At 37.0% G+C, this 12,244-nt stretch overlaps 1 long non-coding RNA gene across 1 annotated transcript; it reads right to left on the bottom strand.

The window, feature by feature from the left end:
* Positions 1-798: 798 nt before the first annotated feature.
* On the bottom strand, positions 799-5,634 carry LOC148741813 (uncharacterized). The gene is made up of 2 exons (XR_015995981.1): positions 4,572-5,634; positions 799-4,111 (listed from the first exon to the last, which is right to left on the bottom strand). It is a non-coding gene; the product is annotated as an uncharacterized LOC148741813 (long non-coding RNA).
* Positions 5,635-12,244: the final 6,610 nt, after the last annotated feature.

Here is a 12,244-nt window from a genome sequence, read left to right as displayed (position 1 = left end):
ACTCAGAGGAATTTTTGGTAAACATTCAGATTGTTCATTGTTGCTTGACTGAAAAGAGAAACTGTCGGCTGAAAATGAAGTAGTTTAATTCTTGAACACAAGCAGGCGAGAAGTAAAACTCAACTTCAGTCACTTCGACGACAATAACAGCTTCGAATTCATCAACGAAGGTATGAATTTATCGTTAAATCCAGGTTAATTCACGATCTTCTGAATAGTCACACAATGCTCAAAGATTTATACTTGTCTACCATTGCCAAATACGTATAAACCGACAAGCGACTATAATCTCTCGAGAAAGTAAATTTCAAAAACTATTGCGTTTGCTTATTGTAGTTTATTTCAATTTTTTTTTCGCAGATTGATGCTTCAAACAAGAATTATCCAAGCGAAAGAGAAGAATCATTCAAAGGCACAAAACAGACGTAGCGCAATTCTTTCAACAATTTGTCGATGCAGAGCTAGGATTCAATCAGCGAAATCGAGGACGGGAAAGTTATTTCAGTGTTGCTAAATCAAATCATGCTAAGGGCTGTTTAAAAAGTTTAAATTTTCCCGCCAAAAAACTTAAAGAAGAAAAAAATACGGGTGCCTTTAACACTGTACCAATTTATTTATTCTGTATGTAACATCTGTTCAACTGTGGTGAATTTTCCCGCCACAAGATTTGGAAAAATACGCATGCGCCGAATTTTTATTATTATTCCAAGTCAAATTTTGTAATTATCGTCTGCATTGGTATTTATTTTCTTGTTGTGTTGTACTGGTGTTAGTAAACAAGTCAATAAAGCCAAGTGATCAGTCTTGTCTCACCTTTTATTGTCTTCAATATTCACTCAATAAACAACAAGTTTTTATTTGTTATTCTTTTCATAGTTTATTAAGTAATTTTCAATCAAATCATTACAAAGATGTCAAGGAAAAGTTTCGTGTATGTACTAAGACTTTTGGCGGGAAAATCTGGACGAATTTGCACAGAGTTTCCCCTAGCAACTTTTTGGGCAAAAATTTTAACAAGGCTTTCCCAAAAAATTCCCGCCAAAAGATATTTAAACATTCTTCACGTGCAAAAAAATTGAAGAGTAAACCCAAATTCTACCTTCGCTTAAGATAAAAAATCAAAACCGTCTGAAAAATTTCTGACTCGAAGATACCCGTTATTTGCACGAGATGATTGTGGAAGTATTGGACGAAAGACCATCATGGCAAGCTACAGAGGCTCCAATCTCGTATTAGATTGAACTCCAAATTTGTAATAAATGCCTAAACTCGAGGTTTTTTTAGCTTTTAGCTTGCCATGATGTTCTTTTGCAGTATAAGATCTTTAAAGCAGCTTGTAACACAGGATACAGGTTGGAAAGTTTTTGTGTGAATCATTTTATTCAAAATTCCTCTTTGACTGAATTTGAATGAAATGAAATCTGTAGAAATTGTTGGAGCATTCCATTTGAATTTGATTTTAGCCATAAGGGTTAAGACATTTCACACTTAGGCTCCAAGTTAATCGAACTGAACTTGCGAAGAAATTTGACAAAATACCATCAACTGTTGGAGCGAACTCTTTTGATTTGATTTTAGCCATATAAGCAGAGGCATTTCACAACTAAGCTCCAAGTTAAATAAACCAAAATCAAGAAGGAATGAGAAAAATTAATTTTGGAGCAAAACCTAAGAATTTGATTTTAGCCACCAACGGGCTAAGAAATGACATAATTAGGCTCCAAGTTATTTATGATGAATTCCCGCAGCAATATTCAGTCACAAAATGCATTCAATTTTGTTTTATTGTAATTATAAACTGAATTTAAAGATCAAACCTCATTTTTTTTATAAACTTTTTTCTACATTCCTGTGTTGCACAGACTGACTGCTCAAAAGATCTTCCTTCCACTTACAATGGGCAGTAAATAAATAAACTACCAAATATTTCAAAACCAGATGTCTGGTCTTAACAACAAGAAATAATCCAATAATTGGAAAGAGTACCATATAACCCCATACATTAATTATGCATTCCACTTCTTTGTCTTTCACGACAAAACTTTAAAAACAAAGTCTACTTGTCTGAATGCATAATTAATGTTGGGGTTATATGGTACTCTTGCCCAATAATTCATATGCAACCTACTTTACAAGTTTTGTGTATTTCGCAAAAAGTCCGAATTAAAGAAACAACTTTTAATTATATAAACCAGCAAAAAGACAAACATCGTGGTGAGAAATGAAAAAGAACTAGCCTTTCAATCCAGAGGAACAACAAACTCATTTTATTCCACAAACTCAAGTTCGGATGTAACGACTTTGCGACTTTGGTTCTCACTTTCAATTGGTTTCGTAAAATCAACAAACTCTACGCAAATTTTAGTTCTAAAAGAAGCAAATATCATGGTTCACAATCCCTTATTTTCCATGTGATTTTTCATCAACATGTGAAAGGATTCAACGAGCAAACATGACAAAAAGGCTTTGGTGTGGTAAAACTGAAAACATCAACAAAATAGTTTAATATGCAGTTGTAATTCACACTTTTGTCTGAAAAAAATGCACGTGCCTCATGAATTTCAAATCGTTATGAGCCTATGTCAATTTCTTGACTTACTTTGTGAATTTGAGACAACTGTGAAACAATTGTACTCTTACTTAACAAATGATGTTTGAAATTAGTCGTATCTATTGTTTTTTGGTCAAAAAGTTGGCAAGTAGATTTTCGTCCCGAATCTTGAAGCTATTTTTCTTAGGTTTATATAGCAATTCATCACCTTCATTTCAATCCAAAAACTCTGCTCAAAATATAAAAAGCAATATTTCATCGGTGAAAAGAGGAGTCAATTTAAACTGGTTTATATAACGGTAAACTTTCAACTTAATTAGTTTGTCGAAAGAGTGCGTGACCAGACATTTGAGTTTTAAAACATAATACTAAAGAACTTAGTTGATTGCACAAAGTGAAGGATACAGATCTAAGATGGCACTGTATTAATTTCTTGCTTGGTGTATGAAAAGTGAATTCTTCTTTTATGGAAAAAAAAAATGTGATAAATTTCCAGTTAAATTCAATTTACGCCGGAAACGAATTTCCTTTCCAAATTGTTCTTAGCTGTATTGCGATCGTCTGGGTGAGTATCCTGAAAAGATCTGTTTAGTAGAAGTTATCATCAGAGTCCAGTGAAGAATTGTTTGTTGGTCTAATGTTTCAACTTGCATCATAAAACTGATTGATCTGTTTTGCAGTAAAGTGGCTGTCAGACTCAAATGACGTGCGTCAGTTGAGTAGTCAGTTTCGATCAGTCAGGTTAGTTTGTTTTGTTTGGTCCGTTGATGACGTTATTGTAATAGTTGTCATCTGTTGTGAGGAGTCTTTTTCTAAGCTAGTACATCAGCTTGTCAAAGTCAGTCGTTGAAGATTGTGCAACATAGGATTGGCATCGAACAGCGGATCATTCAAATGTCGTCTAATTATAGGTCGATGGTGTCCAGCAATACGATTTTTGCATGAATAAATTAAAATAATAAAAAACTCGTTAGTCTCGTCAAATTATTTCAGTTTCAAATATCATTTGGTCTTTGTCCGGCCAAGGTATTTTGTTTAAGTGCCACCTTAAAAAAATATCACCTTTGTGCAACAACAACTGACAGAAGTCAACGGTAATACAAACTGTTGAGCAAACCAAGCGATGAGCGATCAGTGGTTCGAAATCAACAATTTTATTTTCAGCTTTCTGTAGTCAGTTTTAGGTAAATCTCCAATTGTTGCCTTAGTTAATTCAATGTGACGAAGAATTCTGACACAAAAGTCACCAAATTAGAGCGAGTGGTTCAAATTAATCAAATAATCGCTCAAGGTCTGCATAACAATCCGTAGCTTGACATACATCACAAAAATGGTGGCTAATTGAAAATATTCACCTACCATATAATCAGTTTTATATACATTCCATGACAATTAGTGAAAGAATGAAGGCTTCTTGCAATAGTTAGACGCAGTTTTGCTACTTTTACTCCACAATTCAAAATTTCTTATCTTTGCAGTATCCACAAAAACTTCAGTTATTCCTTTATCTTCTCTTGACCAGAATCTTTGTTCTTCCATCCTTTTGACAACATTGCATCTCTTGAAAATACAAATTAATATGATCAGGGAATGCTTACTTTCTACGAACATTGTCAATCTTTGAAATTTATAAGTAACTTTCCAGCTCTGTAGATATTTTTTCTCGCCTTAACTCAGTGGAGCAACGGAAAGAACAAAGCTTTCGGAATGTTGTATCAAATGAAGCAAAGGCCACCGAGTAGAAGAGTCGTCACACTTCCACGTGGTTGTACTCAAAGACAAATTAAGTCCCCAAAAGGGTTTTACGAGCTAAATAATTTATCTGAGCTCTTCTCTAACATTATTTTTTAACCACAGGTTTCGTTTTTCTCGAAGCCTACACCTTAACTCAGTCGAACGTCGGTTTCAAGAGCCGCTCAGACCAAGCAACAGACTCGATAAACTGACATGATACAGTACTACTCGTTAACTCTTAGACGGATTTTGTATCACTATTTCTAAAGGAATTCGAAATGCTCACCTGTTGTTCTATTAAGAGAGGACTGGTTTTGTTTCTCTGTTTCACAGGTCAAACGCCATCTTCCTCCCAGAGTGCAACTTAATTTTCAGCCCTGAGGGTGATGCGTCTTCATTCTCCGACAGACAGCGTGATTTGCTCAAAATTGTACAATTTCTGATGAATATGGATTAACCACTGCAACCAGTAATCCGCTGCTACGTCACAGATTTTTTGTGGAGTTTTGTTCGCACGCTCAGTACACTAATAAAGAATCAAGCTGAATGAATGGCATTGTGAAAGACGATTTCACGGGAAATGCAAGAAGAACGATGACGTTTTGCTATTTTTAGGTGAAGGGATTATCTGAATAGATTAACCCAATGCCAGTCTCTCGTGACGGAAAAGCAAGGTGTGCGCCAGAAAGGCTTACAAACCCTTGCCCCTGTTCAAAAAAGGTCCATTTTCCTAATTGTCTTCTTCAAGACGGCAAATTATTTTTATCGCGGCACATCAGCTCGTGGCACAGGCGTTAATGTTTTGCGCGTGCGGACGGAGGAGAGCGCGAGCGATCAGATATGCAATTCGAGGAGCGCGTGTCCCGCTCCTCGCGCTTTCCTCTGTTTGCCTGAAAAGCACAAAAAAAATAATCTTTGTTTCGGGAGTAAACTTAATAGTTCAGTTATTTTAAGACGCTAATTTTTTGAGTGATTGCAGTTTTGCCCCTTTTTTTGTTTTTTGTTTTTTTCCACTGAAAGTGGTATCAATAAATACTCAATTATTTTTCAGAAAATTAAGATCATTTCTCACGATTAAGCTTCTTTGACAATTCCTTTCCTACTTGATATGTGTGCCTCTAACTCAAAAACTAAGTCGATGTTCTCCATTTTTAACAGATCAACGTTCATTTCTCTGCAAATGTTCAAAACATTTGCATGTACAGTTCAGATCTGATCCTTCTCATAAGTTAAGGCGGCTCTGAACCGTATCTACAGATGTTTACTACTATTTTAAGCCACTTTAAACTGTTCTGTCGGGTTTATTGAGAAGAAACAAAATCCAACAATGCGCAGAAAAATAATCTGATAAAAATGAACACTACACGGGTTTTCTCGACATGATTTTCTTTCGCAGAGCTGCAGGTTTTGGGGCAACTTTGTCACGTTCAATTTCACATTTCACAGAGCATGCCCTCCACTCACTTCAAAGGCGTAAAGAACAAACCATGTTACAAAAACGACCCCCCAGAAATTAAGCATGCAACTACGAGCGAGCATGGCCAAAGTGATGGGCGATGACGTCACGTGGCACTTTAAAAAGCTTTCTTTAATGAGAACCTCGAGCTTTGAGGAGTACCTCTCTGAAAAAACCTCGTGCTTAATAAGAGGAAATGTGGCCAAAAATCGAACATTTTCAAAATATGGTGGCAACAGCCGAAAAATCGATTCGGCTCATATTCTCAAGTAAGGTAGGCCTCATGGCGAAACAAAGCACTGCATACTTCGTTTGGCTGAATATCGATTTATTTTCGAGAAAATCAACAAAAGCTGAATTTCGTCCAAATGCCACTTTTGAAGCTCAAAATTTCAGACGAATCTCGGAGCGTCGCGCCACGAATTGAAAACACTTGGACCGATAAAAACTAACAAATGTTGAAAAACAACATGAATACATAATTTGACAGCAATTTCAGCAATTCTTGATCATATATTTACACAACGTAATTGAATTTATCCGACCTTCTTCTAACAAGATTCAAAACAGGTCAAAAGTAATTCCTGTTATTTAACTATGTGCTATACAAAATAATCGACTGAAAATCTGGCTTTTGGAAGGTGAAGTGTGGTTCTTTTCGATCTCTAAAGGATTTTTTGGGGAAATGATTCAGTGCGATTTAATCAAATTTTAAAGTTGTCAAAGCTGATTTGACGATGCCGTCAGTTATTCGAGAATGTACACATTCACACGCAAACTTGATTGTTTCGCATTTTACATCCAATCTACAGCTTATTTAATATGTTATCATCTTACCGTCCACATTTCTGTACCACAAATGGGGATTGCAGTCCTGAAATTGTTGCATTGCTCCCATAATAGCGTTATAATTTGGCAGGATAGTCAACACCTCCTGATAATGATTGTTTTCAAAGCGCATCTCAGGGTTTCTCTCTTTCCATTTCGTTGAAAAGGAGGCTGTAATTGTTTCACGTAAGAGATTTTTGTTTAAATATAAGTCTTTAACTAGACCGCGAACCAACTGTTGGCGAAATGTTGTTAGCTCAGAAACATGTTTCTCGTGTGCGAAATAATGCTAATTAATTCAAAATTAGGGTCACAGAAATCGACAACTCCGCAAAAATACAACTTTGGACTGTGAAGCGCGTGGCTGCAGGAACTAAGGTCGAGTGTTACATAAAGGAAACAGGAGCAAACAATTATTTAACTCCGATCCTTATTGAGTTCATATTTTTATTTTGTAAATTATTGTTTAGCTTGATAAAGCTCATTTTGGGACAAAAAGAATGAAAGATAAACCTAGTTCGGTGATTAAAACCTCTGCTTCAACAATACTACTGTATTTTACTGTTGATAAGTTTTTAACTTCCCTGCACTCTTACTAAATTTTATTCTGTCGACGGTATGTAATATTCAAAATGACTTACAGTCAAACCTACCAAATGAAACTCGAATTCAGAGGGGTGTTTTTATCGTTAATTATTATTATTATTATTAAATTTAAATTTATACCGCGCAGTTTCTATAAAATTATTCAACTGCACCTCACAATAAATATTAAATCAAAAATAAAATAGAAGTTCAAAATTACAATTCTAAAATTCCATAATAAATAAATAAATAAAATAATTCATCATTAATGCAATTTAATCATAACAACTATAGTAACTAATTAAACGCCCTATTAAATAAAAAAGTTTTAAGTCTAATTTTAAAAATATCTAAACTGGAAATAGATCTTATTGTGGTAGGAAGCAGATTCCAAAGTCTAGGGACGGCACAACTAAACGATCTGTCTGCCAGGGTCTTCTTGGATATTATTTTCGGGAAAGTTAATAAAGCTGCGGAGTCATCGTTGCGCCTTAAATTATACCTAGACGGCGGCAAGACAGATATTAAATGGCGCAAGTAGTCGGGCGCCATACCATGCAATAAAATAAATGTAAGAAGAATTATTTTATATTCGATACGATAACAAACAGGCAGCCAATGTAATTCGCGAAGTAGAGGCGTGATGTGGCACGACTTCGGAGCACAATAAACCAAACGAGCACTAGCATTCATAACACGCTGCAGTTTAGACAATTGATATTTCGGTAACCCATACAGAAGGCTGTTACAATAATCAAGTCTACTTGTTATAAACGCATGAACTAGTGTTTCGGTGCAACTTCTGGATAAGTACTTCCTAATATGTTTGATATTATAAAGATAATAAAATGCACTGCTGCATGTTTTGGTAATATGTACATCCATATACAAATGCGGGTCAAACCATGTGCCCAGATTACAGACTGATGAAGAAGGACTAATATTATAATCTCCGACTCTAACGCCATCGATAGACACCTTTGTGAGCTGCTTCCGTGTCCCAACAAGCATAAACTCAGTCTTTTCATCATTTAGCACTAATTTCCTCACACACATCCACTGTCTGATGTCACGAATACAATTTTCAATGGCAGTGACCGCATCCAACTCACCAGTGCCAACACAAGGACTAAAGGACAGATACAACTGAGTGTCATCCGCGTAAGCATGCGCAGTTGGTAAATGGGACTCCAGGAGAGAAAACAATTCACTTGAATAGATAGTAAACAAAAGCGGACCAAGGCAAGAGCCTTGAGGTACACCCCACTTCAAATCAAATGACCGTGAAAGCGTCTCTTTTATGCAAATTATTTGAGATCTCCCTTCCAAATAAGACTTGAACCACGAAAGAGCAGAGCCGCAAACACTGACCTAGTTTCGTCTGAAGGGCTTTTAATAAAATCTTGTGGTCAACAGTATCAAAGGCGGCACTCAAGTCTAATAACACCAAGAGTGATACATGCCCCTTGTTCATATTTATGAGCAAATCGTTTTATACTTTTAACAATGCAGTCTCAGTGCTGTGATGGGAACGATAAGCAGATTGAAGCTGAGGGAAGAGGTTAAATCGAGGTTAAATCGAGGTTAATCGCTGAAACCACACTGAGTATCTATAGAAACACTTGGTGCTTACTTTGTGTAAGAAGGAACCGGCCGGTCGAGATGACAATTGCCTCGAGTAGAGGTAAGGATTTTAAATAATTTACAAGTATTTTTCAAGACGCTGAAAAATTTAATCGTATTTGTTTCCTCTTCCTTACTATTTTAATCTCTATTGATTGTTTGATTAATTACAGAAATTACCTTGAAACTAGTATTTTCGTTTACTAATAAAATGAATTGCAGAGAAAAGATGTGAACTCTGCCACTGCATTGCGTGTCGTTCTCCTCATAAGGATATATACTGCTCATTCAAAAAGTAAGAGTACACTGTGACCTCAACAGACAATCCAGAAAACGGGAAACAGTAATTATACCTCTTCTTACCTGTTCAAGGCGGATTGAGAGCAATTCCGCTAGTCTCGGTTTTTCCGGGCCAAAGGACAAAGTTAACCTAGTTATTAGCCGAGCAGCCATATTCTCTCCTCCTGCTAACAAAAATTCCACGACAATTTGTCCCTCGCTTAGTGCAAAGCTTGGTGTGGGGTGAACGAGAGGCTCTAGTTCGAGGCGCAGAGTTCCTTCTGATATATCAAACCACGCTCAATAATATATCGCCATATGATGCATTGATTGGCTTTGGACTTCTATAAGAAGTAGTCATTCACTTCTTAAATTTATTATCTTGGAAGGAAGGATTAAAGGAGACAGGCACAACATGGGTTTGTTTACTTTCTTTTTTCTGGTTAAATCTAGATATCAATCTTTTCCCGATGGGCGTCAACATTTTGGTCTGATCAGACAACAGGCTTATGTTAACTTTTCATTATGCATCAGCCACGCTCTATAATATTTCGCCATATAATGCATTGATGGCTTTGGACCCGACCATATTTGAGGGGGATAGATCATTACTTGGCTACCTTCTTGGGCAAGAACACTAAATAACTAACTAGTTGAGTTGATTTTTCAAAGACGCTGTTTCCAAAATGCAAGTATTTGATTTAGGTATACCGACTCGCACTAGAGTCTGCTGCGTCAGCTGGTGCAATGATTACTCGAAGCGTTTCCCGAGTTCCGATGTGAGCTTTTTTCGGACCGCTGCCGGGAAAAGGTGGGTGTGAAAATTGTGAACGTGCTACCTGGGTCGTAGTCTTACTGCCGGCACGTGTAACTTAACAAGGCACAGTAGCCTCTGGAGAAGAAGTAGTATAAATATAAAGCTATTGAACGTTGCCTTTTACAAACATTTCAGCGAAAGTTGTGGTTTTCCAGGTTATAAAACTTCCTTTAAATATTAAACAAATATTCAAACACTTCACTTTTCTTTGTCGCACATCTGCAGTGATGTATGATGGGCTTTGCCCTTTGCAGATCTTTCGCTCTTGTTTTGTCCTAAAATGAGCTTTATCCCCCGAAGTACCCTGAAACATTCAATTATGATACATTAAATTATGATCGGAGTTAGATAATTGTTTGCTCCTGTTTCGTATATGTAAAACACGGCCTTAGTTCCTGTAGCCACGTGCTTTATAGTCCAATGTTTTATTTTTGCGTTTTATTTACGTAAACCTCATTTTGAATTAATTAGCGTTATTCTGCACGCGAGAAACATGTTTCTGAACTAGCAACATTCCGCCTACATTTGGTTCTCGGTTCGGTTGTATACTTATAATTAAACAAAGATCTCTTACGCGAAGTAAGAGAAACCCCCAGACACGCTTTGTAAACAATCATTATCAGGATGATCCTGCCAAGTTCTATTGCTATTGAGGGAGCAATGCAGCAATTTTAGGACTGCAATCCCCTTTTGTGATACAGCAATATGGACGGTAAGATGATATTATGTTAAATAAGTAGATTGGGTGTAAAATGCGAAACAATCGAGTTTGTGTCGGAATGTGAACATTTTCGAACAACTGACGGCACCGTTAAATCAGCTCATTTTATTCAACTTTAAAATTTGATTAAATCGCACTGAATCATTTTCCCAAAAAATCCTTTGGAGATCGAAAAGAACCACACTTCGCCTTCCAAAAGCCAGATTTTCAGTTGATTATGTTGTATAGCACATAGTTAAATAACTGGTTACTTTTGACCTATTTTCAATCTTGTTAGAAGAAGGTCAATTAATTAACAATTGGTTCATGCTTTTAGCGTGCACTATCGAGTTATGGAGCACGCGGGAAGTTTGGAGAGCACGAAAGTAGCGTAAGAGTTGCCCGAGGCGATAGCCGAGGGCAACTCTAGCTTCTTGAGTGCTCTCCAAACTTCCCACGTGCTCCATAACTCGATAGTGCACAGCTGAAAGCATGAACCAATTGTTTTAGAACATAGCCGGTGGAATTGTGCATCAACGGCGACGCGAAAAACGGACAACAATATCAGTTGAATCAAATCGTGACGGCGCTGATGCCGAGTCTCCTTTTCCTTTGTTTTTCTCTTTTTCTGCCTCATTTAAGAACTCTAACCCATGGGAAAAGGTCGAAACATTGTCTTCGTTTTCGGACTAGCAGGCCGAGTTTCTGTTTGTATCCATTATTGTCGCGAAATGTATTATTTTTCCCCGCACTAGCAATGGCCGCTCGCGCGAAAAAAAATTTTCTGGCGAAGTCGGATTTGCTGACGCTATCAGCGTGCACTATCGGGATTTTGAGCACGCTTACGTATAATGAATTTGATTGCGCGACTCTGCTAGCTATGTTCTAAATTCAATTAGATTGTGTAAATAAACGATCAAGAATTGCTAAAATTGCTGTGAAGGTATGTATTGATGTTGTTTTTCAAGATTGGGTAGCTTTCATCGGTCCAAGTGTTTTCAATTCGTGGCGTGACGCTCCGAGATTTGTCTGAAATTTTGAGCTTCAAAAGCGGCATTTGGACGAAATTCAGTCATTATCGATTTTCTCGAAAATAAATCGATATTCAGCCAAACGAAGTATGCAGTGTTTTGTTTCACCATAAGGCCTAACTAACTTGAGAATATGAGCCGAATCGATATTTTGGCTGTTGCCACCGTTTGACCGTTGGTAACATTCCCTCTTATAATATCATACACGATATGAGCCTCATCTTAAATTTACTTCTTTAATCGCAGAGTTTTTAATGATATCAGTTAACTGTTATTCAACAGTTAACTGATAATCATTGCCCCCCCCCCCTCCCTTCCCCTTCCTTCTTGACCGTCGCTCTTTTCTTTCTCTCCCCAGTTCTCCGCTGTTGTAAAAATCATGGATTGCAGTATAATTTTCACCAAGATGATACTGAGCACTCGCCGCGCCAAAATTACGCCTGCTGCCAATCGTCTCCACCTTTACCTTTATACCGGAAGGGAAAATTGCTTCCGTTACCCCTACTTCCATCATTCAGAACGGTCATTGGAATGAAATCATGGGTCAGAGATTTTTTTGTACTCCAAGACGTGACCGAATTTTTTTATCATTTTCAGTTGAAGATAGATTTGTAACTTCAGAGGAAATGAGAACTCAACA

This window comes from Stylophora pistillata, chromosome 1 (assembly GCF_964205215.1).
Source record: "Stylophora pistillata chromosome 1, jaStyPist1.2, whole genome shotgun sequence".
In the NCBI taxonomy this organism is placed as follows: domain Eukaryota; kingdom Metazoa; phylum Cnidaria; class Anthozoa; order Scleractinia; family Pocilloporidae; genus Stylophora; species Stylophora pistillata.
Note: the sequence above shows the minus strand (reverse complement) of the source record. Positions and strands in the feature narration are given on the sequence as shown.